The sequence below is a fragment of the Manacus candei genome, unplaced genomic scaffold (genome assembly GCF_025592945.1).
Source record: "Manacus candei isolate 608988 ecotype Guabito, Panama unplaced genomic scaffold, ASM2559294v1 h1tg000088l, whole genome shotgun sequence".
In the NCBI taxonomy this organism is placed as follows: domain Eukaryota; kingdom Metazoa; phylum Chordata; class Aves; order Passeriformes; family Pipridae; genus Manacus; species Manacus candei.
Genome location: NW_026138136.1, coordinates 5122157 through 5145123, shown reverse-complemented (window position 1 = coordinate 5145123; position 22967 = coordinate 5122157). Strand labels below are relative to the sequence as shown.

At 38.0% G+C, this 22967-nt stretch overlaps 1 long non-coding RNA gene across 1 annotated transcript in view; it reads right to left on the bottom strand.

Moving 5' to 3' along the window:
• Window positions 1-4194, bottom strand: part of LOC127482491 (uncharacterized) — a 35325-nt gene extending 31131 nt beyond the window's left edge. The window contains exons 1-2 of the long non-coding RNA XR_007908631.1: window positions 4062-4194; window positions 3367-3464 (exon numbers count right to left, since the gene is read on the bottom strand). This is a non-coding gene — a long non-coding RNA (uncharacterized LOC127482491). The remainder of the gene's footprint in view (window positions 1-3366; window positions 3465-4061) is intronic.
• Between the last annotated feature and the right edge of the window lie 18773 nt (window positions 4195-22967).

Sequence of the window (22967 nt, the reverse complement as noted above, 5' to 3'; positions counted from 1 at the left end):
ACAATATTTAGAATACATTTAGCACTCACAACCCTTGATGTTTGAAGACAATCAGATCAGGCCTTAGAGCTGATGGCTGCGATGTTGCCTTACAGCTGTTTGGGCAGAGCAGGGCAGAACAGTTAAGGTTAGAAATACATAGTGAAAAGTTCTTTCATTCCTCCAATGTAAACCATAGATTTTAAGGCCAAAAGCAAATGTTTTGCTGTACCATCCAGTTATCTTAAAGAATATTACACAGTCAGTAATAGGACAGAGAGCTTCATTGCCCAGTAGGGAATCCATTATCAGTCCGACAAAACTAACCTCCTGACTAATAAGAAGCCTGCCTTTCATCATTTTCACTGTATGCAGTACAATAGCTTGGAGAAACACATCTTCCAAAAAGACATCAAGTCCTGAGCTGAAGTCAACATGAGAGGGAAAAGCCACCACTTTACCCCAGTAATCTGTTTCAAAGGCTTCTCAGACCTACTGTGAAATTGTGTACTTGATTTCTCAGATGACTCTGCCTTGCCTCAGCCTCCAGCCATTGGTTCTAATTATGCCTCTCTCTACTAGATTAAAGAGCCTTTAGGATCCCACACTATCTCTCCTGACATTACTTTTACAGTGAGATCAAATCACCTCTGACATTCTTAATACAATAAGCAGAATGATCTTTAAGTTTCTTGCAGTAAAATGCCTCCTCCTGGGCTTCAAATAATCGCTGTGCGTCTTCTCTCCAATTTTTGGGCACCCCTTAAGATGTAGATATTAAAATTGAGTCCATGGATAAACTTACATATTTGTTCATTACTTCCATGTTAATATATTCAAGGAGCATACTCTTTTTTTTTTGCCTCAATTTTGCCATTCAAACACTTTGCTGCCAGGATTGGTTACTTCTCAGGATGCAACTCCCCATGCTGCAGCTATATTGTGCTCCTTGACATGTGATTTTTGTGTGTCACTGCCCTGCCTCCTACCCCCCATGAAATGCACCCTTTTCACTCATGCATCAAGACTTATCACCTAGCCTCAGCACTGTTAAACTCTCTGGTAATCCCCATCAGATTTTTTCAACTGCAGTTCTGTATGTACTTCCAGATCAAAGTCTGGAGTCCAGACCTGGAATCTTTTCTAGGCACTGCTCACTCAACAACAATCTCCCACTGACATTTTTGGACTTTTGAACTCTGTGTAACCTATGTCTGTGTTACAAAAATTGAGGAGGAGCACTGCCAAAATATGACGTCCATATAGCACAGCACGGCACCAAGCAGAAACCTAGTTATTGTAGATGTCCTGTTGTGGCTCCTAGTCATCACTACCATGTGCAATACTCTTCTGAGTAGCACACATTACACTCTGCATTTGCCCATATAGCACTTCATTGAAGATCATCTAGTTCACCACCACTGCTCAAAGCAGGATCAACTAAAAAAGTATACTGACCAGCTTCATTTTTTTAATATCTCTAAGGATAGAGACTCCAGCACCTCTCTAGGTAATCTGGTCAAGTGAACAATCACCCTTACAGTAACTTTTTCTTTTCTTCTTACATTTATGTAGAATTTACTGTTTCATTTTGTGCCTATCACTTCTCAACCTTTCCATGGATACCACTGAGAAGAGTCTGGCTCCACTTTCTTCATTGCTATCACACATTGGTAAGATTTGCTCCTGAGCCTCCCCTTCTCTAGCCTAAGCGATCCCAGCTCTCTCAGCCTCTCCTATGTCAGAGGCTATAATCCCTCTGGCACTTTTGCGACCCTTCACTGGCCCTGCTGCTGCATGTCCAAGTTTCTCTTGCACTGGGCATCTCAGACTTAGACGTACAACTCCAGATGTGCACTCAGTGTGGCTGAGGAGAAGAATCACCACCCTCGACCTGCTGATGAAGCCAACTACTGCTGGCTGCCCTTGTCACAAGGGCACTTTGCTGGCTCACATTGCACTTGGTGTCCACCAGGAGCCCTGCAGTCTTTTCTGCAGAGCTGCTTTCCAGTCAGTCAACCCTTGTTCATGTGAGTGCCTAGAGTTTCCTCCCCAGGGCCAAGGCTTGGCATTTTCCTTCACTCAGCTCTGGAGATTCTCATTGGCCCACTTCAGCAACCTCTCAAGATCCCACATAATGGCAGGATTAGGATGATCTTTGCTTTCTTTCCATTGTCAGGAAACTACTCCAATGATTACAGCCTTTCAAAAATAATCAAGAGTGGCCTCATGATGACATCAGACAGCTCTCTCAGCATTTGTGGATGTCTCCTATTGGGTCCCATAAATTCCTTTATGTCCAGTTTACTTAGTGTTGATCCCTCACAAAGGGTAAGGTTTTCTTTCTCCAGAGTCTTCCCAATGGCCTCGGAGACCTGGGATTCCTGAAGGCTAATTTTACCACTAAAGGAGTGAGGGGAAAATGGTATTGAGTACCTCAATCTTATCCATGTCCTCTGTTAAACAGGTCACTGGAAGCTACAGCTACAACCATCACAAGGGGAAGAAGCTTGCTGTCTCTTTTTCCTTCTTGATTCACCAACCAACCAAACAGAAGACTTAACAGAATCTAACAGTTTACTACAGAAGGCTGAAACAGAAGGCTGAGTTTACCAGTTTACTAGTCTAACAGAAATGTTAGACTAGTAAACCAGTCTAACACTTTAGAAATTATGGCATAATAGAGAAAAGAAATAGTAATTTAAAATGGCAAGCACTGGTTTAATTCTTCTATTATTCTGGAATGCTCTTAAAATGTAAGGAAAATGAAAATGGGGGATAGCAGAAAATATAGAGCAGAATTAGATAAACAAATTACAGTATTTGTGGTACAATGTTCTGCATTAGAAAGCATCATAAAGCTGTGAGGTGATCAGTGGAGAAGCAGCAGTATGGCCACGCTAATTAAATATTTTTAAAATTAAATATATAATATAAATATAAAATAGTGGTTTGTATTCCCTGTTTTAAAGTATTAACACAAGCAGACCCTCACAGGAATGCATGATAGATTCAGGTCTTAGAAATTAAAGCAATTTTGAGTAACCCATATTGAAAATGCTGAAATCACAAAAGGAGCATCAGAACCACTATATTGATCAGCCAGTTGGTAATTAATAGTCTCCAACCAAGAGCAGCAGTGGGGACATGGCAGAAATTAAGAAAGGTTGGACAGTTTCTAGCATAAATGGACTAATACTCCTTGAGTGTATTCACCCTTTTTTATATTCTCTGGTTAGAGAGTCTGTAACATCCTTTTTTGTGTATGTGGTTTAAATCTGCTTTCTAATAACTTCTTTGGGTGCCCTGAAAACATTGTACTGAAATACTGAAAGTTGCTTCCTTTTCAGCCTTCTCCAAATCACTCACAATTTTATCAATACCTACCATATTCCATTTTAGCTACCTCCTCTTGAAGCTGAAAGGAATAGTGTCTACTTAGAGGGAAGTTGCTCCGTTCCTCTGACAAAGGTTCCCCTTCTCTGCTACAAAGACCAAAAATATGATAAAACTCAGAAGGAAGGAAGATATTTTCATGGGCAAGATGCAGGTCCTGATTTGTATTACATAATCTAAGCAGAATGAAACCAAACATCACATTTTCAGCATGGGTTCAGGTGGATTCTACTTTTTCAATTTTGTCTTCTGTCTTTTTGCCTTTATTTACTAATTTTTCAAATAAATGAGGCCATTTGACTGTATTCCCTAATATCCTTGCACGCACATACAGTCGCTGGGAGAAGGCCATTGTTTTTTTAAGTCCACCTAAAAGTGCAGCGTCTGGCTCTAATTCACTATTCTCCCATGAAGGCCATGGGGAGGATTACATTTCTTTCTTCCCTATTCCCTCTTTCCTAGCTAATGTCTGCTGCTGTCACACACTGCTGATAGCAGCAGAGCGAGATGGGTAAACCAGATCAAAGAGAAATGTCAGCTCCAATTTTTGTCCACAGCATTGTAAAGTAACATGGAGTTAAACAGAGTCATGCCATTTTTCAGCATTTACATTTCATAGCTGGTATTTCTTTGCCATACATCTCGCATTAAACAGCTTCATAATAAGTAAAAACCAAATTTCTTACCCTCCATAGCCTCACTGAGTTCAAAAAGCCTGAAAAAAGGTATCACAAGGCTGAATTTTGGCTCTGTGCTTCAGAACTGACATCCTGGTTTAGCAGCCTGCAGCAGCAGCAGCACACATAGGAAGAATTTCTTTCCCACTGTGGATTGCTATTGCAGTTCTTGACTCAGCCTTTGCGTACATTTTCTCTGGAAATAGAATGGGAATTTATTGTATGGAACCAATGCAGAATATGCAGCAGTGATTTTCAGGTTAGATAACTGAATATAATCAGAGAAGGGAGTTTTGCCTTTCCCTACAGCCAAATCTGCATTCAACAACACAAAGGCTGTCCTAGTTGCAAAATACTCTGTAAAAAGCAGAATCTATCATCACAGCACTAAAAATGTTACTTAATCTTCACACAGTGAATAACTTCAAAAGAAACAGTAAAGAGAAAACAACCTCAGCACCTACAGTATTTAATGGCAGTGGTACTCAACCTATGGAATTCATTCTTCAGAGGCCTATATAGAGCTTTTATCATGGGTCTGAGTGAGAAATCATATGACATGCTGGCTCAGTTCTGTTTCTTTTCAGCTATTCTGCAAACCTGTTGGATGATATCTTTCACCATTTCCTTCCATTTACGTATATAAAGTTCCTCTTTTCCTTCTTGTAAAAACATACAATCTACCCAATCAATTATTTTGCCCTAAGACACAAATTGCAGAGTGCCTTTGGATTTGCTTAACTGTTTTTGATGAATACATTCATTCATAATTTTTAATAAAATTGTCACATGCATTTTTGTATTTTTGACTTGTGTGCCTTTTTGTGACTTTAAATGGCTCTTCAATTGTTAAAGGTCGAGTGCCATCGCTCTAAGGGGCATATTTTCATTTCGGTGCACGTTGAGTTATGCAGTCAATCTTTAATCAGGATGAAAAGTCCTCCTAATGCTCTCTGCTCACAAGCTCAATGCATAGTTAAAGAAACAGAAAAAAAAGCTGCAAGTTTCAAAAAAATCTATTTTGGTATGTTTTCATGTAGTAAATCATTAATAACTTCATGATTCATTCCACATTATTTTATTCTCTGAAACCGATGTCATTAACATGAGTAGTTCCTATAGAACAGCCTTGTCAAAAACTAAGTTTCATCATGAGGCAACTGCTTCTAATAAATAAGATTAGAATGTACTTCATGGCAGCTTCTGAGAAAAATTACAAATGAAATTATGCACATGGAGATCAATTCTAACTTCCAGGAAAAAAATAACTACAGATAAAATTCTGGGATGTAATAAAACCCACGCATTTGAAAGCAGCATTTCTCCCACACAAAACCAACAAAGAAACAGAATCTTCATCAGACCGAGACTATAGCTATATATTCTAATGTGTATATATATACATATATATATAACTTCCCACATAACTGTCACAGGTAACATGTACATGCAAAAGCCCTAATTCATACAGCAGCAGTCCTGTTGATTTAAACAAACAAACCTGAAAACTTCATTCTTCTTTTAATGTTTTGCCTTATCCTCGTGTCTATAAATGGATCAATTTTTTTTATTTACATAGGAATGGAAAATATTTTCTGTAACTGATTCATAATCAAGAGAAAAAATAAATTTGAAATTCCAGTGGTTTTGCCTAGTTTTGAAAACCCAAAGAGAGTATGTAGTGCCTTTTTTTTTTTTAATTTGACTGATTTGGTATCTGGTTTTTTATACAGATGACCACAGAAAACACATTTAAAATTTGTCTTCTAGTGTATGAAAACATGCTAGATTAAAATGTATGGGTTTTTTCAAATTATTTATAAGAAGAGAACACAGGAAGTTTCTGAAAAAGAAAAATAAGAAAAAATGTGCTGAAATACAGGGGGAAATTTATTTGGCCTGTTCACTTCAGCTTTGGTTGGATCAGGTTGGTGCAATTCCATTTTCTGTGAGAAAGATAACAGAACATTTAATGTAAAAGTTTCTGAGGCCTCTTTTAATGTTACAGCAACAGCTCCCTTGTTCTGATAGCAAAAACTGCGCTATTCTTTGGAATTAATTTTTCAACAGAAGTCTTGGAACAGCTGAAGGTAGTACAGATTTGCAGAGATGACTCTTCCAAGTTTGTCTACCTACAGAAAATTAATTTCTGGCATATTTTCTGAATTCACAATTTTTTTCTGGAATAAAGCTACTAATAACAGTGAGGAGAAATTGATTGGGTTTGGATTTTTTTTTCCTACCAAAGTAGAGTGGATTGATGCACATTATGAAAATCACTTCAGAGAAAAAATTACACTTTACAGCATAGCAAATATTAAAGTTAGCCCAGTGCAATCTTTTTAGACTAAAAATATTTAAGAAAATTACTATAATATTCCATCATCAGAGTATCAGTTTTCTTAAATATGTGTAATTGGTGAAGTCTTCCTTATATAATGTTTCTTAACTTTCTCCCTAAATATTTGATATCATATCATGAAATACAAGTACTGAATTAATTTTCTCCCCTGATGCTTTTGCACTTCTGTGGGAACAAAATGATTTTTTCAAGTGCCTCACACAGCTTCCGTTGGCTTTAGTTCCCTTTAAACGTTGCCAACTCAGGCTGCACAGATTTGGATCTTCCCTTTTGTACCTGCTATTTTCAGGCTTAACCCCATTTCAGTGTTACAAAATTCACAGCTATAAATAATCAGTTCATACTTTTAACTGCAGAGCTCTGTTAATCCTTCGAGAGTCACATCTTTACGTGCCCAAACACTTCTTCAATACCTTATTTCCTGTTGTCAAGCTGTGACACCCAACGCACGGAACATGCATGCAAGAATAAGCAATAAATACGTTTGCTAAAACTCTCCCCCCCTCTCTCTGGTGGGAAATGCATGTGTCCCGACTGGATGTACATGTGTTTTCCCATGTGAGAATCCCCTCTCTAACAACAAAAAAATGCGTGTTTGTCACTGCCATTGAACTGACTAATCCAGACAGTACAGAAGGCGACTTATATATCACAGAACAGCAGGACTAATTTGAGTGACAATCACTTAAGCTGAGCGGTCTCTTAAGTGGCAGACGGCAGCACTGGAGTTCAAAAGTGAAACGCATTGTTGCTTAAAAATAAGCGAATAGTAATGGTAACATACAGAATTAAAAAAAAAAAAAAAAGAGAGAGAAAAAAAGAGAGAGAGGGACATCATTCACAGGGTTAAATACAATACTAGCTGGAATTATAATTCCAAACAAAATCCTCATTAACAGTGCTTTCTTATTTATATGTGTGTGTATATATATATATGTGTATATATATATATTCCCCTATATAGTCAAAACACCGCATTTGTCCCTTGACTACATTTCCTTGGGGAAGAAACTAGTTTGGCATTCCTTTCCAGCACCAATACTCCTTTCCGGCAACCCGCAGAAGCGACCCTGCCGATTTGGCCGGCCGCGCTCCTGGGGTGAGGGCGAGGGGGCGGGACGGACAGAGCCCCGGGGGTGGACACAAGCTTGCTCCCTTTTGAGGTCTCACTTACAGCTTCGGGTTTAGGACCGCGCCTTACGCCGTCCCGATGCGAGTTCGGGGGGTCGCCGGGCTCCCGGTGCCGGTGGAGGCCGGTTCCAGGCAGGGACTGCCCTGAGGGGACAAGACGGGCCCGCGGTTTCAGTGGAGCTCTTGCACCCCCTACAGCCCGGCTGCCCGCGGTTCACCGGGAGAGGGACCGGCCTGGGGGGGGCGGCGGGAATAACAACATCCCGGCAGCACCGCAAAGAGAGAAAAACCCACCCCGTGATGGCATCTCCTCAAGCGATTCCTGCCGTCCCGACCGAGTATTACGAGCTTTTACCGTCGTTCTAAATTAATTGCCTGACAGAGGAGGATTCTTGAGGAAGAGGTGCGCAGGGAGGAAATAAACTTCTCCTGCCCGGCGTCGCAGCTAACACCGCACTGAGGGGAGCTAGGCGATGGATAGGAGAAGGACGTTCGTAGATTAATAAATAAATAAATAAAAACAGCTGGCTTCCAAGCCAATGTCAAGGGAAAAAAAAAAAAAATTGTCAGCCCGACGCAGGGCCTGTGCAGAAAAAATACAGGCTTGCAGATACCTGATCCTTAACAGGCATCTCAGCAGAGCAACGGTCACACAAAGGACAAGGAGGCTGGTAAAAGCAATTCCCATCCTCCCAGTAAATCTAAAATAAAGGTGTCTGTAGGCATGGCACATTTGAAAAGAAACTGCGAGTCCCGGCTCAGGCTAAACTGGCTGTAAACTGGCCGCCCATGAGCCATCTCTCACATACACACACCCAGAGTACTCTAGAGGACACTCATGTCTGCGGGGTGGCAGTGGGGCTTGCAATAGGCACCAGTGCCAGGCAGCAGGATAGACTCACCAGCTTTTACTCTAACTTAGCAGCCCCTTTGCAGGCATCCTGGAGCCACTGCATCTATATAAAAACTGGATCTGAACCATTTTGTAGCCTCAGTTGCACCACATAAATTTTGTTTGACTGAATTAGCTCAGCTCACATTACTGGAGACTGACACAGAGTAGAGTATTGTACAGAGATAACATTAAAGTGAAAAAGGCAAAGGGAAAGCCTCTGAAGGGTAAGTTCACTGTGTGGGCCAGCTTCTAGTTTTTAGGAAAGTGAGATTACAGGTGTTTAGTGTGGCCTTCCTGTTTGTGTTGGTCGTGTCCCATCCTCACCTGAGCCATAGTCATTCTACCATTTTTATTATATGTATATCCATTACATGTGGAAATACAATTCAGAACAAAATATTAATTTTATACAGCCAATTAACAAAGTTAATATTACTTTTGAAAGCTCAGAACAAACCATTGGTCCCATCTCTTCAAATCCACAGGTTTCCTATTTGTCAGGTTTTACAGAACATCAAAGGAAATGTATAAGTTGTCTCCCTCATACTCACTTGTCTGCTTAGGTGGAGTGGCTTTTTGCTTCATGATGAGGTAGGGAGACTGAAAACCGTCAGAACAGCCTTCCTGGTGAGACAGCTGTAGGTAAGATCCACCACACCCCCAAAATTTGTTTTGACTGATACAAACCAAACAGTGAGAAAAAAATATCAAGTACTTTATCTTCTCCTTACAGTCACAAACACTGGACTTCATGTAACAATAGGTGGAGGGGGTTTTTTGCAACTAAATGGTTCTATATGTGGGGGATTTAATTAAAACAATGATTTTTTTGCGCCGTGCTGAGAAATTAACTCTCAATAGACTCACATCAGAAATACTGAAAATGTGACAGAAAACACCAAGTAAGAGGGTAGAAAAGAACATCTGAAAGGAACATGTACTGCTAGGATTTCTGGAACTTTAATAGCTTTCCACCTCAATTTTGGCCATCGTGAACTCAACCTAAGAGAAAAAAATACATCTTCTCATTTAAAAAATTCAGATTTAAAAATATTACCACCTCTTATCCTTGGCTTACTGTTACACAAAAATGCATGAAGGATTCCTTCCCTCAATTACACCTCCTCAAGATAACATTTCTTAATTAACACCTTAATTAGCACTGAGAGGGTATGGCCTGTAGTTTATTGGATCTATTTAGCTCTCCAAGCAGCTGCATTGCTTTTAATCAGCAGTGATATTTCCCAGAAAGCAGAAACAACACTCCTGTTCTAAATATGCTGCAATATGTTTAATCATTTATCTCCTCGTCCAGCAAGGGGAATCCTATGTAAAGTCATGCTTTATACCTGGGCTTTTTCTCTTCTGTGAATACCTGAAGTTTATGTTTTTCATGACTAACAGTAAGAAATTAGTCTCAACAGCAAAGGCTTGGGAAAGTGAAAATAATCACCTCAGTTTTACTTCCTATCCAAAGGTTATAGGGACTTAGGGTAATGTTCATGTAATGATAGGGTCTTTATGTGCACAAATGAAGACAAGGTCTCTTCAGTAACCTGATTAAAAATGAGTGAAATGGTGTGTAAATTAAATGTGCAACACATCTTGTCTTTTAACTTTTGGTTATCTCCAATTTAAACTGAAAACACAACAATTATGTTTTGGTGCTGCCTATATGAGCAAGTTGATATTCCAATTTGGGCTGACCACCACAGAGAATGGGGGGCTGCTACTCTCAGCTAAGAGACTTCTGCTCTACCCGTGCGGAAGTAGGATTTGCCTCCTTGCTGCTAGATTTGACAGGTTATGCTAGTTCTTAAATTATAAGTGAAGTAGGATGCTGTTGGCGGGGTGACCATTTTCAGCACAACAAATTACAGTCTAAGTCTGAAACACAACTCTTCTGAAATCAACTCATTTCAATGGGAACAGAACTGAACTGTATTCCTGCTGATATTTCAATGTAATGACAGTCCCTAATTTTCCCAACCACTAGAGCAGTAAGCGTGTGCCCTGGTAATTGTCTGCTTTTGCAGCCAAAAAATCCCACAAAGTCAGCACGAGATGTGCATATACAGTATGCAAGAGAGTAGCAAACAGAGGGACCTGAGAAATGCTGAAAACAGTAAGAGGCTAAAACCACTAAATTAATTTTAAAAATGCTCTACATACTATCTTTTTCTGTGGTTTTCCCAGACAAAGTGTCTCGTAACTCACTGTCGATAAAGCACTGACGAGTGTTAAAATCTGTCCAGGCATTTATGACAAAAGTTTAATTTATATTTTTATATTATATTTCAGTATCATTCTTCTTTCACTTTGGCTTATGCCACTTTCATTCAGTTAGCAACTGTCCTGACCAAATCAGTGTAAATGACAGAAACCAGGTAACAATTTATAAGGTTGGGTTACTAATCCCGTAGGAGTCTTACTTCAGCTGCCGTGCTGAGAAATTACCTCTCAATAGACCCACATCAGAAATACTGAAAATGTGACAGAAAACACCAAGTAAGAGGGCAGAAAAGAACATTTGAAAGGAACATGTACTGCTAGGATTTCTGGAACTTTAATAGCTTTCCACCTCAATTTTGGCCATCGTGAACTCAACCTAAGAAAAAAAAATATATCTTTTTAATGAGTTTTACAACATGCAAGTTGCTTTATAACATATTACATAATGATGTAAGTGCCATAAAGAAGGTTGTGTGCTGCTCTGTAAAACGTATTAGATCATCAATATTTCTAGTTTCTTACTGAGGAATTAGAAATAATGATGAAGATTAGGGTTACAAGAATTAAAAAAATCCTTTGAATTGAACCATTCAGCTGTCCCCAGGGAAATACTAAGGAATTTGTAGGCTGAGAAAATAGGTAAGTTTATAGGTTCTCCTTAGGTGAAAGAAGTCATGTTAACATCATAAGTTTTATACAAACTTTCCATATGCTATAGTACCCTCTCTGCTTACCCCCAGGTTTCATTCCCTTGCACCCATATTTGTGTAGCCCAGTTGGAAACAAATTTATTAAAAATAATCCATCAACTTTTACACAGAAGGAGGTCAAACATCTTTCAGTAGCATGATTCAAAACAGGAATATCCATTTAATCCTCCTGCAAATGATAAGTCAGCTGAGTTTGCAACAGTAAGAACAGAGGAAAAGGAAGTTTGCAGAAGATTAATCCTTCCACTTAGTGCCATGTTTCCTTGGAGTTACCTACACTCTATCTCACAGCCCGCTTCCGCAGATGTTCTGTGTTCCTGGAGAGAAATGCAGACACCTGGAGATGTCTTGCTTCCAAAACTTTTGTTTACTTTTTTCCCCTTGTTCAGGCATGTGATTACAACTTTTGAAATACCTGCAGGACTGCTATGTATATTAGGCAATCAGCAAGCTAGAAAAGTATCTTTACTGAATGGGTCTGGAAAGGACTCTTGTATAGTTTTTTGTCAGTTCAATTAAAGTTCAGTATTTAGCTACTGAAAGGCCAATTTGGCACATAACTGCCCAAATACAGCTTCAAATCTGGCACTGAGCAAGCTAAATCATGCTGGCTGCCAATAAGACATAGATTTCTGCGCTCGTTTTTTTTCATGGGACATAAGTTTTAATAATATTAGGCAAAAACAAGGCTGAGTGATTCTAAAATGATTGAAAGTGAAAAGAAAGATTAATTAGCAGGCTAAATGTAGTGATTTTCATCATATAGAGCTCAGTGTGCACTAACACCAGTGACCACTCTAAGTGCACAAAAGAAATGCTGTCTTTACCTATGGTCTGAGGTCAGGAACCTTGGCAAAGCTAGATTAAAAACTATTCTTATTTTTAAAGTTAGAAAGCAACCTCTACCATAATGATATGTGTTCATTGGTATATAATGAACAGCAGCTTATGAATGCATGTGATGTATAACACAGCCTGATGAAATTCAGCTTTAGTCTTTGTTGATTTCATTTAAAATAACTGCAATTTCCAAATTCCTAAGCTTTGTTTAGAGTGACAAAATAAATCAACATAACATTTTTGAAATGCTGATTCAGGTGGAAAAAATGGAAAAAGAGGTCTGAAGCTCTCAGCATCTACCAATGAATAAGTAACTGGATCTGGCCTGGTAAGTTTTTCTGTTTTGATAAGGGGCAAAAGTGGTTTTGGCATATTTGAAGCACTTTTTGGTGTGAGTCTCTAATTTTTGTGATGAATGATGCAAAGAAACTGCAGTAGGTAGAGAAGTCTGACTGATGCTGTGGAAGCCCAGGTATCTAAAATAATCAAGTTAAAGAAGACTTAAGAGGTACAGAGAAGGAAGAAATAAACATTAAGGTAGGAATCAGAGAAATAAATCTCTTTGCTTTCAGCAGGGAGTGCAGTTTCCAGGCTGGTATTAAGCTCAGGAAGATAAGGCTGTTATGGATATATTACTCATACATAAAAATTAAAGGAAGTAGGAAAGCATTGAAATGGCTCTTTAAAGTCTAGTGTGATTTTAAACTTTGCACCTGGCCTCACAAATTTTCCTTCCATAGGTATTCTGCCTAAATCAAGTGCAAAATAACAGCTACATACTATACAAGTTTTAACTGTCTCATTTGGGAAGAGTGAGAAATTATATCATTTACAGTTTATTAGGACAGTAAAACCCAAATGGATTGTTAGACACCTTGAGTGATTCTCCAAACAGCAGCTGTTCCATACCTATCTTGTTGGTCCTTCATGAAGTGAAAATATGAATAGGTTCTTAGATCTGGATGCTGACATTCAGGTACTAAACTTGGTGTTGACATCATTACCATTATCTTAGAGTTCATTCATTTTGCTTTCTAGTGAAAATTAAAATCAGGATCCCCTAACACACTAATATTTTTTCTTGCTACCAAGTAACTGATAAGAAATGTAGGTCAAGAGCAATGCATTAATAAAGTTGCCTTACATGTCATTTCTCAGTTCATGTTTGTAGCCACTTTCATGGATGTACTCTCAACCACTATAAACCCGAGGATATTTATTGATGGTGTTGTGTTAACCATAGAGCTACACTGAAATTTTTGTCAAATCAAGTGATAGGTTGAGCAAATTTGTGGGTGAGCTGGGAAGTTCTTTCTGCTGTGAGCTTATCCATAAGATAGTATTAAAACAGTTCCAAGTCTTCCCTGGTATTTTTTCAGTAAGTTTCAAAAATGCCTCATTGTCCCCAGATATCTCAGGGTTTAATTTTTTAATATAAACTCTACTAACTATTCACTACTAGGAAAAGACAGAGATTCTTCAGAGTGAACTGAATTGCCACTGACTGTGCTGGCTGGACATCAGTTCACTAGGGTAGGAGCTTCGGACAATTGCAGTACACCAAGATACCTTCTTGTGCATTTTCCTTCTTACATTTACGAATCTTAACCCAGAGCTGAGTCTCACTAGAGGAGTCCCAGCATAAACTCAGCATGGCTAAAGTTATGCAGTCATTTTCTCAGTATGGAAATGACAGAAAAACCTCTGAGAACCCATCTGACAAATTATATTCATATATTTCAGACATGATTCATGGAATGGTCCTGGTTAGGGATTCTTTCCTTAAGAGATTGCATTATACATGGGACATGTTACATACAAATAGATTTTGTTCTGTCTTGGGAGAACCAGGAGATGAAATGTGACTGAGATTAAGCCAGACCTCCAAGTTAAATGGTCACTGTTCTAGATGAGACATCTTCCAATTTGCCAGCTCCTAAAGGCGTGAAAAGAAGTGCTGAGAAAGGAGAAAATTTTTATCAGAGAATACATATCCTGTACCAAAAGAGAAAGGAAATGCAAAGCAAAAAATTCAAACAGCAATAAATATAAGCTAATACTTTTAATAGCTAATTAATTAAGTTGGACACAGAAAAGATTTTCTTTTTTAGACAATTGCTTCGCCATCTGTGACAAGATAGCATGCTGTAGAGGTTGGATGGCTTCCATCTCAATAGAAGGGAAACCAATGTTCTTAGAGAGAGGCTGGCTAGGCTAGTAAGGAGGGCATCCAGAATGCAATATATGTACTTGATGCTTTTAAAGGACCATTTCACAAAGCTGAAAATAATTACAAGGCATATCAGGCCAGAGAAAGAAATCAAAAAGAAAAACATAAATGGCAGTTTGGAACTGTTTAACAATGTTTTCTAGATGTCCACAAAAGCCACAATTCCATGTCTGACAGAAAAGGCTATGAGGATTTCAAAAAACAGCCTGGTTTAGTGGGGAAGGGATGGCAGCTACAAAAAAAGGGAATTAAGAAATAATATAGAAACAAGATGAATGTAAAGGAGAGGAGAAGTGGAGAGCAATGAATATAAACTTAGAACTGCACAAAACTGAGGGAGAAGCAGGATGATACTAAAAGGCTTCTAAAGTTGGGCATTTTGAGATCAGTAGCTTTAAATATTTGCTTCCAATAATTTGAAAGCATTAATTTTCTGTATTATTATTGTTACTTTTCACTAATTCTTAAAATACTTTGGTTTTCCTGAAGGCTAGAAGAAAACCAATGAGGTACTGATTATTTAAAAAGGGAAAATTGGATGATGTCAGTAACTGCAGGCCTGCTGTTATAATAATACTGGGAAAAGATGATGGGATAGCTGATAGGAGACTTAATGTACAAAGAATCAAAAGAGAGTAAAAAGACCTAGTCTCAGTCAATATGGGTGAACCAGAAATAGATCTTATCAAGCTAACTTAATATATTTTTAATAAGATTAGAAATTTGGTTGCTAAAGGTAATCAAGTTGATATAGACTACTGACGTTTCAGTGAGGCATTCCACTTATTACAACACAACACTTTGATTAAAAAATAGGAGCGGTACAAAATCAACATGTAATATATTAAATGGATTAAAAACTGGCCAACCACTATATTTCAAAAAGTGCTTCTAAGCTGAAATTATCATCAAATGCCTGTGCTTCTAAATGGGGTCTGAAAAAATAGTTTTACACTTTTTCTATTTTTATCAGTGATCTACAAGAAAACTTTAAATAGCAACCCATAAAAGTTTGCTGATGGGAGAAAAGCAGCAGGTACAGGAGATAATAAAGAAGACAAGTCGCTCCTGCAGGACTATCTGGCTTGCTTGGCAATATGAGGTCATGTAAATGTAGCAAGTTGTAAAAACCTACATGTACGCACAAAGAGTGAAGGACATATTTATGGTTGGGGGACTGTAGTATATAAAGTAGTGATGATGAAAAGGACTCCTGGGGTGAAGGCAAGGTCAGTGGGAGATAATCAGCTGAACAAGAGTTCCCAGTATTATGCTGCACCAAGATGAAATGATATTTGATAACACAGTGCTCTTTGATCTACCAGACAAAACCATAATAAGATCAAATGGCTAGAAGTTAAACCTTAGTAAATGTGTAAATGTGTAAAACACATTTTCAGTAGTGAAAGTATATATATCTTCTCTAATACATGCAATTTTAAAGTATTGTTTGGTGACTTGCTTTTTATATGATTTGATTTTGTTTCCCAAAAAAAAAAGAAGTGACAAAAGGGGTGATTCAGGCACAGCTTATGTTGCACAAAAGACCGTACAAACTCATCTCACTTGGTTAGTGTTATTTCTGAATTTTACATACATTTGGCTAATGCCTTCACTCACACTTTTACCAATGGTGAGACTACTATCATTCAAGTCTGATTTACCAGCATGAGAAGGATTTTCTTCTTGCCAGGTAACTGCAATTAATGTGCCTCTGAATAACCATCACAGTTAATCAAAAATACTGTATTTTCAAACATAGGTGAAGATCTGAAGTATTATCAGTAGTGCTGCAGGTGCCATCATTCTAGACATTCAATGCTGTATAAATTGAAAGTAGAAAAATAATCCAGTTAATAAAAAATGTTAAGGCCTCTGTTTTTCCATTTTAAAACATTAGCACTAGGACTGGGGGTCATAGTTGGCTTCTTTGATCTGCTTCAAGACGCACCTCAAGTGCTTGAAAAATGTGTAGGTCCTAAGCACAACCCTCACAGTAGACTTTGTCCTTTTAAAGTGCTTTTCGCAGTTTGCAATTCACAAGCCTACACTATTTGACACAACAGACAACTTACTATCTTCCTATCCAGCCTGGAAGTTCTGGAAAAATTTGACTGTCAGCAGTTTTCCCCAGAAATGGTAGGATCTTTCACCAAGAGTGACTGAGTCCCTGCTCTTCCTTAGTTCCTGGGAAATCAGAGTGCCAGCCCTGTGTAGAAGATAGCAGCTCAAAATCTTTTAGCAGGGCTTCATCTAAAAAATTGTATTGAGATCCAAATTAAGCCATTCAAATAAGGAATAAAGTTTTAATCAGCCACAAGTACTGTAAGTGTTATTAAAAATCATTACTTATTTACCTTATTAAAAATAAGAGACTGAATGCATTTCTAAGTCATATTTAAGCCTCCTGCTGACATTGCTAATCTGAAATATTGGGACTTTATTATGTTACTTGGACGTGTGTTAAGGGACGTTACTGACATTCTCCATACTGTATAAAATTGAGGAAACAAGTAAAAATGTTTTGGTTACCTCTCAGACTTGCAAAGAGAAAGTATTAAAAGTTAACAATTAAATAAGTAAAGTATTTTCTTATTGAAAACAAAATTTAAGTTGTTCTCAATCTGCTATTTCAACCTAATATCTCAGTATAGGCTGAGGGGAAATTAATTATTTTTCTGATATCTGGAATCAATTTACATAGGAAGAAAAAGTAGAAGGAAAGAAAATAAACAATCCTGAAATGTCAGTTAGCAATCAGATGTGACGTAAACACCAAACAAGATTCTGGGGTCTAACCATACTGTGCCTTCATCTAATACAAATGAAAGGTAATCTGCAATTATGAGCTCTAATTATTTAATAAAATGTTTATTTGTATTTCTAATTCTCTGGGTGAAATTCAATCTCCTGCACTTATATGAGGCCAGAGTAATTGGAGGTCTATGCAATGGTTGTGTAAAGGGACTGGTGAGGTGAAATTCATCCTTCCCAATCTGAGACTCATGACTACTCTGCGCCACTCCAGTTCCCCTGCCAGCTGCTCTCATCTATGCCTTTGCAATGCTTGGTTGGGAATGGCAGTTGCAATCTCTACAGGCAGTTTGTAAGACTTGGAGCTGTTTTTGGTGTCCTGTGAGTGCTGTTTATAGCTTCTCTTGCCCTTCCTTGACTGAATATCTATCCAGAGAAAAAAATGCTCTGTACTGCACAAGGAGAGTTAAAAAATAGTGAAAAAGAGGACCTTTTCCTGACTGCACCACGGTTGATGACACTGGTGTGGTAGCGGCTTGGAACATCCCTGATTTCCAGGTGTCAGACATAACTACAGAGACTTTTACATTGACTCACAAATGGAAGGCAAAGAGGCATCGAAGCAGAAAGTATTTTAGTATATGTATGTGTAAGTCAGCATTTGTTTTTTATAAATATTTGTGAAAAAGGAAAAAGAGAACCCAAATCTATATGGGCTAGCTTCTGGGTGCATGTGTGTTTATTAAAATTGTCCAGGTAAAGAAGAGCTGTGGAAATGAATGATGAAGATGACAATTTCCGTTCACAGTCTCATGAAAGAGGAGATTTGAAAGGAAATCAAACTCTTATACAAGTAAAGTTTTGGTCCATTTACTGTAAAATATGAAAGAGTTAAGGCAACATTTTGGAGGCTTTGATAAAACAGTGGCCTAAGTAAATCATATGTTATCAAGCTCACAAAGTAAAGGACATTCTTGTTATCATGCACGTGTGAGACTTCCAGGCCAGATACTGTTTCAGAGTTACTGAGCATTTCCTCTTAGACTTCAAAAACCTCATACAACAGCACGTGAACAATGCTGTGGGACTGAACAACAACTTATTTCAGCCCATGTGAAAGAGTCCTAAATACACGCTATCAGTGCTTTTGCAAATCTCTGACAATGACCTATACATTTATATTCTGCAACAAATAAAACACTTCTATCAGCCCATCAGAAGAAAACATTCAGTTAGATAATTTCTTTTAAATGAGACTTAAATTTAAAACTCCTAACATGGATTACCAAATCTTTAAAAAATCCTCCTTTCTCTATTGGAAAAAGTGAAGGGGAAAAAAAAAAGTGACTGAGTTCTTTGAATGAGGACTTTGAGCAGGGAAAGTTGTTTCTTACTGAAAGCCTTGGTGAGTGTCTAATTATTTCCTTTAGAGCCACTTTGAATTGAACCATAAGATTCCAATGTGTATTGAATTTAAATTCTACTTATGGGCTCTGCTTCCTTTGATTCTGCATTTCTAGCAAGGGGAGCTCCTTACACCACATTAATCATAATATATGGAAGGGCTTCTGTGTTTGCTTCTGCAATGCACTAAGTTGTCCCTGAAGATAAAAAAAAATCCCCTTGGAAGAAAAATCTCATTCTAAATGAAGATTTAAATTGAAATTATTGGGGAAGTTAAGAGGAAAAGATATGCCTGGTAAAATTAGAACAAGCATTTAAATGGAAGAGGGTATCTTTAATTATTTTCTTCCTTGGCATTGCAGAAAATCCCATGATATGATAACTAGGGATACTTTGGGGGGTTAAGAGCCCAACAGCAGAAAAGCTAATGGGATTTTTTTTTTTCAGATAGAGGTTAAAGTGATGGTGCTGTAAGTAGGCTGTCAAAATATCTCAGCTCACCATCTGCTACATATTAATTTACAATAGAGAGATAGGTGAAGTGGGTGTTACTCTTCAGGAGCTATATAAATGTGTAACTTTCTCAATTAGTATTCATTTCAAATGAAGAGTAAAATCCCAGGAAACTCAGACCAGAATACAAGCCAGGCAGTATTATATTTAAATGGTAATAGTATATCTATAATACACAGCTAAAGCTGCAGTGTATTGCCAAGAATAGAGTCCAAAAGATCAGGCTAAGCCATTTACCACTAATGTCATGAGATGTCTTTGTTTTGGTATGCAAAATGGGGTAGAATAAACGTGTGTTTCCAAAAGGCTTTTTTTTAATTATTTTTTTTCCCTTTTATTTTGTTGGAAGTAAGTGTTACACTTTTAGTTTGCAGAAAACTGTATTTTCTTTAAAAGTATGAATTCCCAGTTGTACCAGAATCAGATCAAGAAAACGAAACAGGTACTTAAGAAAAACAAACTCTTCTTTCTCCCATTCCTGTGTGAATCATATACCAGATGAAGAAAAATAGAAAAGAACTCTTTAATTTTTGTGAGTAAGGAGCCACAAAAAAGTTGAAACAGAGTTATCTTTCTCACTGTAATGGCAACATGGAGCCCTATCCCATCTCCTGGATACAAGTGGGGCTTCCTTCCTTTCTGAATGAGACTGAAAATCATTCTCTTGATCTCAAAGGAAATGAATCAAACACTGATACAAGCACACTGAGCATGAAAATGTAGGCTTTGAAGAGTTTATAACTTTGTTAGAGATACCCATTAAAATATGGTGAGGTTCTTCTTTGGTTATTAAAAGTTTTGGGTGTATTATAATATATAGAATAATGTCTCCCTTTCAATTCATAGATATTATTTTCCCTGGTCTCTTCAGCATTTACTGTAGCATGAAATATTGGTTAACAATTAGCAGTGCTTAAGTGAAAATGATGATTAGGCTCAGGCTAATCATAGCAGACCTCTCCTTGTTTTGTGTTGAAAAATCTCTTAAATCTGAAAGAATGCTTTATCTCAAGTTAGAAGCACATTTATTTTCCTCATTCATTCATTGCCCAAAGAATATGTGATTTCCCACCATGACAATATTTGTTGTCCCACAAACAGAAGTTCCCCCAGACCTCCTCCTCTCCCTTCCCTCTTGGAGGAAAAATACAAAATTTGGGGAAAAGTAGGTTTGTGCTCCAACTTTCACTATTCTGTATCTCCTGTGCAAAGCCAGGGTGGTGACAGTGAGTGAGCAGCAGAAGACAGTGGGAGGCTGCAACACTCTCAAAAGCTGGAAGTGTAGGAGTAAAGCTTTTCTACAGACCACAGCTGTAATGGCGCAGTCCACCTTGGAGGCAAGTTTCTTTATAACCCACAACCATCTCCTGCTAAACGTCCAGAGCAAAGGTGGTATGCTCAGCCATAATTTAAAGGACCATGACATGAAGAAAGGGTTATGATGTTTAAGTTATAGGCCATCCAAATGTTATAGGGCCAAGCAAGTTCCTATTAGCAATAACTCAAGTGCACCGAGGAGATTTGACATTCAAAACTGATGAGCACTAATCCCTCGAGCCTGCTCCGACCCAGCCACACTCAGGCCACTTGGTAACCCGAGTGACCCAGGAGTCAAACCATGATAACCCTCTTCAATTTAAAGAGCAGCTTCTCCCCATCTGTCTGAGTTCTGACTCTGCACAATAAATTTCCCAAAGAGCATAAAGAGCCATCTAGTGTATATCAAATCAATATCATTGTGGCTTGCAGCGATATCTGAGGCTACAGTTCACAAAATAAACTAGGCCAGGGCTGGATTTCTGCCCTTGGCAATCAATCAGACTCACTGGGTCATAGATTTTAGTGTAAATTAACACAGCAGAAACAATCACGCTCCCCAGATGATGATATAATACAGTATTTGCTTTTCTTTTTCCCCCCATTTCATTGCTCATGCTTGGTGGCTAAGCTGTACTGAACAAGAATAATAAAAAGCAATGATTAGAAAGGTGGTGGTAATCATAAAGCAGAACATTAATATTCTCCTGACAAATGTATATAAAATGCACATAAAATATATACACAACATTAAAAGGAAAAAGGAGAAGGGAAGTGATGTTAACTCGCTGATGTTTCAAAGGCATTATTTTTGCTTAAGAATTGTAGAAGTGTTCTTGTAAATCAGTGCAAGTGGTTATCATTTGTTTTCATTACCAGATTTTTATCCAAAGATGCTAAATGCTTTGTTATTTTCTTCATATACCACTTCCCTTACATGCTATGGAGCATACTGACAAGTCCTTTCTCCACTAGCAATTCAGGCTTTCCCAACATTTACCTGAGCATTGCCAACAGTTTTCCCCAGAGGAGTTTTAATTTTTTCTCTTTAGTAGGTCGTTGTTATAGGAGAAGAGGCACCTGGTACTTCCTGACACCCACCTTTATGCAAATCTCATCTTTTGAAATTTTCTCAGAGTGTGCCACATATGAAAGCCTTGCAGGAATTACTATAATCTCTGATTATTCCATTGACATAAGACAGTGTATTGTGTTTTCTGTCAGAACCTCAGGAAGAAATGTCAATATTTTCAGCACTAGCAGGACAGTTTTTGAATTATAAACACCCATCTTCTAATGTTATTTTATCTCATGCATCTTCACAAAATATTTTACAGGAAGGAAATGAGATACAAATAAAGGTGCCAGCTGGATGTTTAATTTAATGCAACAGAAATTTCGAGTAAGAAACTGTTTTATTCTTTAAGTATTCAAACCTTTACATTACTGTTCAGATAGTGTAACTCTGGTCAGAATGTATTTATTTGCAAAATGTCTGGTTAGATTATACAAACAATATTTAGTTTAGATATAATAAAATACTAATCTGTGTACAAAAGCTACATGGTATGGATTAGAACTGCGTGAGAATAATAACTACCATGCAGGAGTGGTTTCTGTTGAATAATCAGAATAATAAGATTTATCAAATAACAGTTATAAGCAGGAATTCATTTCTTAGATTAAATTTATCCACTATTTTCTGCCAGGGGCATAAAGAAACAGAAGCTTCAAAGATAGTTCTCTTCTGAGATGATTGAAGGCAAACTGTACCTCCTTTAGTGACAAATCTACCCTTCTGTTCTCTGACTAAAGAAACAGACTGGATTAAGAGGCTGTGGAAGGGGAGCGTTCCTTGTGTGCTCTGGTGTGTCCAACTCAGGCAAGCTCTTAAGTAGTTGCTACAAAGCCAAGATATAGGGTAGAACTGAGGACTCTGCCACCTCAGCGATACAACATATATTCCCTTTCCTGTGCAGGGGGACGCAAGCTGGACTAGCAAAATACAGTCATTACAGGGCTGCACATTGTCTCTCTGTGGTATTTGTGAAGGAATCTCCTTTCTCACTGTCTCAGTTCTCATCTTGTTGAGTGAGTACTTCCTATGTGGCTGAGGACTATTCCATAGAGAGAATAAAATTTCTGAGAAAGACTGGGTGAAGTTTGTAGTATTTATGACAACTCACTGAATATAGTTTCTCTAAGGTAAAGCAACATTCTCCTCCCAGACAAATCTCAAAAGATAAAAAAAAAGCAATCAACTCAGCCTATAGGCTGAAGAAGTAGATTTCTTTTTTTCCTCATAGTCCACCCATGAACAACTCAGTTACAAACTCTTGCAAATTATTATTTTGGTTTTTACGTTTTGATTCCTCAGGAAAACTCTAGTTGTATGCCACTAGATCAGCTGGTGTGTTCTGACACCAATTAGATTGCCCATATTTCTAAAAGCTGGTGTAGGGCAAGATTGCCTTGAGGTAGCAACCACTTTATGTGTTTGTTCACAGTGATTCTATGTTTAGCTTGA